The sequence below is a fragment of the Hibiscus syriacus genome, unplaced genomic scaffold (assembly GCF_006381635.1).
Source record: "Hibiscus syriacus cultivar Baekdansim isolate YM2019G1 unplaced genomic scaffold, ASM638163v2 tig00110280_pilon, whole genome shotgun sequence".
NCBI classification, from domain to species: domain Eukaryota; kingdom Viridiplantae; phylum Streptophyta; class Magnoliopsida; order Malvales; family Malvaceae; genus Hibiscus; species Hibiscus syriacus.
In genome coordinates this window covers 193,439-199,512 of record NW_024062660.1, presented here as the reverse complement: position 1 = coordinate 199,512, position 6,074 = coordinate 193,439, and positions in this window count along the sequence as shown.

Here is a 6,074-nt window from a genome sequence, read left to right as displayed (position 1 = left end):
TAAAATTCAACTGCTTTTGGCAAACGGTAATGGGAGTGAGAGAAACTTAGCTAGTGCTAGGCAACTTTGCTCCCGTACTTATAGGCCGAAAACAGTTTTCAAATTTGTGAATTCGTAATTCGATTTTTGAATTTGCAACATTGATTTTGTTTTTGTAACTTGATTTTTGAATTCGTAACACGAATTTTAATTTCGCAACAGATTTTAGTTTCGCAACACAAATATTTTGGGTATATAACTACGCAACAGTATCAACTCATAACCTAAATCCCTAAATCGCAACTCATTCCATCTATCACTCTTTCCAGCGACATCCGTTCCTATATCCAACGACATCCTTCCCCATCTCTATTTTGTTTTTTACATAATTTTATTTCTATATAATTTTTCAATGATTTCTCTCCCATATTATCAACTATCAACTTAATAAAGGTATATTTTTCTCTAAGTTAGTGATGATATGTAGTTTATAGCTCGTTTGTTTAGTAAATTAATTTACAATTTGTAGAATGAAATCATCTAATGTTGATCATGTTTGGATAGATTTGTGTTTTGGAGGGTCATGAGAGAATGTTCATGGTGTTTTACAATATATGTTTTTACACATGAATCTTCAACTAAAATTGTCATTAAAAAGTTAACTTATGAAACTCTAATGTTACGTGTTGTAAAGAAATTGAATTTAGAGCCTCTAAGTGGATTTAGGCTATCTTATCAGAGAAAATGTAAAGTTTATTTGTTAATCGACAATGAAGATGTTGAACGATTCATTGCTTACATTAGTGTTTCGCAAGAAGATGATGTTACATTGTATGTTGTTGAACCTAGAAATAGTGAAGTTGGGTTAGTAGCGGGTAGTAATCAACTAAGTTCTTCAACTCCAGTTTATGGTGCTTACAATGTACAACGTTGTTATCAACCTCAAAATTTAATGGTTCCACCACAATTTCATCACCAAGAAAATTTTGTTTCACCACATTTCCAATACCAAACACAATCTCAAAACCCACAACTTTTTCCTAATCCAAATCTTAATAAACTTTCAGCACCAAATTCCGATTTTCGTATTAACCAATTAGACGATTATGAACCAACATAAAAAATTGTGAGTACTAGTCAGTATTCGAAATTTGAACTTGGTCAATACCCGGACTTTTATCTTGGTCAGTACTCGGATTTTAATGATGTTTCAGAAGAAGAAACAGACCCTGCGTGTAATGATTTTGATATTGGTCAATACCCAAATTTTGATGATGAAACATCCGCTGCCGAGGAAGATATTGTTGATAATAATGAGGAGGAAGTTACGACTGTGAATGAACATGTTGAACATTCATTCTATAATTCATATAACCCTGAAGAAGAAGAAGAAGAAGAAGAAGAAAAAGTCACCGAAGAAAAGAAAAAGAAGAAAATGCCACGGGAGTATAACTGGAATATGCAGAATTACTTCAGATACCGGAAGAAGAGTTGATAAAGATAGCAGTTGATTGTTACATAAAAGTTAATCGTATCAAAAAAGATGATTGTTTTGATACAAAGGAAGACTTGAAGATAGGTTTGTATACGAAATGTGTGGAAGATGGCTATCAACTAAAAGTTAACAAATCAAGCAAAGATCGTTTCGAAACAAAGTGTATGATTGACAAAAACTGTACGTGGCGTATGATTGCAAAGAGAATAAAAGATTGTGAAATGTTTCAAGTTAGGACTTTTATTGATAAACATACATGTTCAAGAACCCAAGTTTTTCCTCGCCATAGACAGTCAAACAAAAAGATGTTGGGTGGTTTTCTGGCTGAGTTCATATTTTTGAATGGCATGGTATATCGGGGACATGAAATTATGACTGACATGAATGTTCGGTTCAAGATTAGTATCTCATATTCTCAAGCTTGGAGAGCCAAATGTTATGCCTTGGAATTGTTGAGGGGGTCTCCAGAAGCATCGTTTGCCCAACTGTCGGCTTATTGTCACAATTTAAAGTTGAAAAATCCTGGGTCGGTAACTCATATCAAAACAAATAGAGATGGACGCATTGAGTTGCTGTTTATCACCATTGGTGCTACAGTTAGTAAATCAATATAATTTTGTTGGCTCATTTTTGTTAGTTACATGCATTTCACATTTAAATGATTATGTCTTGTGTATATTATTTTGTAGATTCGTTCGTTTATTACTTGCATGCGCCCAGTTATTATAGTTGACAGAGCACATTTGAAAGGTCGATACCTTGGAGTAAACTTATTAGTAGTAGCTTTGGATGCTAACAATGGGACACTGCCAATAGCTTACGGGGTTGGCAAATATGAAACCTCTGATTCATGAATATGGTTTATGGGGCATCTTAGGGATTGCATAGGTCCTATTAGCAATCTGACAATTATATCTGATAGGGCAAACTCAATTGACAACGCTGTTAGAAGGTGTTTCCCATATGCTTTTCATGGACTTTGTGGTGTTCATTTGTACAGAAATCTAAAATCAAGGTCTGCTGGTATAAAAAATCACAAATGGATATACTGGAAGGTTGTAAAAGGTTATCGGGAAGTGGATTTTAATAAACATATAAATTATTTAAGACGTGTTTTGCCTCAATGTGCTCAAATACTAGAAGATGTCGGGTTTGAAAGATGGTCAAGAGTATATCAACTTGGAGCAAGATATGGTTTCATGACGTCTAATAGTGCAGAATCAATCAACGCTCTAAGTCGTCATTCTCGAAAATTACTCATTACTATGTTAATGGAGTTTTTTCGAGCCTCTATTCAACAGTGGTACTACAAAAAAAGAAACCATGCATGTATTATTTCTTTAAATTCGTAACTTATCATATATTTTACTAAGTATTATTTATTTAAATTTACAGGAACATTGGAACGTCATGTTACACTATGGATTGAAAAAAAGATAAAAAAACGTGTTGTGAAGTCAACGTCATGGAGAGTTAAACCATGTTCAAACACTTTGTTTGAAGTATTGGATAATAACTTAAATGGACTTATCGATCTAAATGCAAAGACATGTAGTTGTATGAAATGACAAACATCTGGTTATACGTGTAGCTATGTTATAAAAGTTGCTCTTCATCTAAACCAAGATGATTCAAGCGCATACGCTATGGATTGCTACACTACAGAAGTATATCGACAGACTTATGCCGAGATTTTCTATCTTATTCCACATCCTTCTGAGTGGGACATATAAGATGACTTACAAACAGTTTTGCCACCAGTCATGGACAGCAGGCTACCTGGCCGACCAAAAAATCATGATCGTATATTGTCTAAGGGTGAAAAGAAGAGGATATCGACATGCAGTCGGTGCAAGAAAAGTAGTCATACAAGGTTGACCTGTGGATCACCAGTGCCATCACAATCATCTTTTCCTCTACCAAAATATGGATCATCATTAAAATCCAAAGCTCATATGGTGCCAAGCAAAAGGAAATCAAAATCGCAATCAAAATCAAAATCTCAATCACAACCAGCTTCACCTTTTGGAACTTATTAATTTAGGTGATTTTTAAATGCACACGTTGTATTATGTGTATTTTATGAGTGAATGCATACATTTCAGTTAGACATTCATTAGTAACTTGAGTTTGAACATTGCTATGATCTGTTCAGTTGTTATCACTTATCAGATTGTTGTCTGTTATCTTTTTGAAGGTGTTTTCCTTGAATTCGCAACGCGAAATTCAAATTTGTGTTGCGATTGTTGAGAAAGTCAAATTCGAAACGCGAAAATAGCAACGCGAATTTGACTTTCGCAACCATCGCAACGTGAATTTGACTTTCGCGTTGCGAAAGTGTACTTTCAACATGTCTTTTTTGCCTTCAACATAATGCAGATTGAAATTTAAAACAACAAATCAACTTTTACAAATCAATTAAACAAGCAAAAAATAATTCTTATTTCCTCATCAATTAAACAAATCAACTTTTACAAATCAATTAAACAAGCAAAAAAAGTGTACCCAGACAGTTGTTTATGCACAAATACATCAATTTCACGCAGCTCACTTCATGATTAACCTGCAGAAACCAAACATTTACTCAAACAATACTTTCTACACATCTAAAACCAACAAACAACAAATTATTGAATTCTAGGTACTTAACCAAACATTTTCAAACCAACAAAGAGTATATATGTTAACAACACTTGCTCAAACTTACTAATTGTTTATGCACACTTTCAGCACGCGGATGCAGGTAGGCAACGTCTCGCATATATCGCTCGAGCCATAAAATGCCGAAACCACAACCCTACTGCACCTCTATCTCTATCTGTGGGAGGTAGAAACTGTTTACTTCCTGTCATCAAACGTTCCAAGCACATGCATACAAGAGGACCACAATCCCCTCTGGCTCCCTCCGTTTGTTGTGGCGCGGTCTCGTCTCTGATCATTGTAACTTTGAACTTTTTTGGCTTCTTGTTTCCAAAATTAGTCCAATAATCAATCGCATCCAAGTATTTAGCCAAATGAGCGCTCCATCCCTTACAAATAATATCTCTCAAATCAGACATTGGTATGTAATTCAACATGCTGTCATATACCATTGTCTTCAGGGATGGGAGCTAAAGCTTGACGAGAAGTCAATGACGACGTTCCAAAACATGGATAAACACATGCAATCATAAATAATAATTCAATTGCGCACATCAAATTTTTATTTATGAACACCTTTAAAATATTCAAAAATAAATACTAACCTTATCGACCTCCCACCACGCAGGATAAAGTTTAGCTTTTCCATTACCCAACACATATGAAGTGTCTCTCTGATCCTTCAAGTGAGCTACGTGAAAAGACGTCGGCATAATAGTCCATCGTGTATTTTTTATTTTCTTCAATTTCCTTATTATCAGAAGACGTGACACCCATGCATCAATATTTTGTTTTATAAAAAAATAAATATATTAGTGAATTTCATAAATTTAAAAAAAAATTAATCAAAATGCAATATAAGAAGAATATAAGACTTACCCCTTATTCGAAATAGTCATTGTCTTCAACCCCTGATAACATACCCCACCAAGACCGATCAAGAAACAAATGCATATCATCGTCAAGTTTGCATATGTCAGCGGAACACCCCTGGCTCCGCTCATGTAGATAAAAATCAACTGTGGTCTTAGCCCAAAGGGTATTATCCAGAATTGTGTCTGGTAGTGTTCTCCTCTCCACTTCAGATACCGAAATAGTATTGACTGATAATTCATACAAAAGCCAACTCTCATCCTTCATGTCGGGTACGTGAGGGGGTTTATCAATATGTCGACATATTATGCCATGTGAATCGGGCTCTTGAACGGTAGGAGGGACCTCTTGAACGATGACAGGGGCCTCTTGAATGGTGGGAGGGGTCTCTTGAAGGATGATAGGGGCCTCTTGAACGATGACATGTGAATTGTGCTTCTTCTTACAGAGTCTTGGCACTATTGGGGTGAACAAAGACGTAATGGCACGTGCATGACGTCTGATACGTGAACCCCGTTGTGCAAGAAAAACCCGACGTAAAGCATCTACCTTATCGGGCCGCTAAAAATAAATTAATACATAAATCAGTAAATAAACAAATAAATACACCAAAAAATGTTATTTGCATTTTTAGTATAATATTAAACACTTACCTCATTGCGTAGAGTATGAACCTTATTCTACAACGATGCAACAATCTCACGTAGAGCGGCTACCTCATCACGTAAAGTAGATACCTCACCACGTAAAGCACCATTGTCATCGCGTAAAGCCTCTACCTCACCACGTAAAGATCGTACCTCATCACGCCATGCACCATTGTCGTCACGTAAAGTACCGACCTCTTCACGCAAAGCATTGACCTCATCACGTAACTCCCCTAACTCATCTCGTGGAGGTGGAGAACAGGGAGATAAATATCGTGGCATCTTTGCCGGTCGCCTATCATGAGGTGATGGTGGAGAAGATGCTCGATGATGTGATGAAATAGGTGATGGCTCTCGTTGTGGAGGTGATGGCTCTGGGTGTCGAGCTGTAGAACCGACTCGATCAAGTGATGGCTCTCGAAGTGGGGGTTGCTCATCAT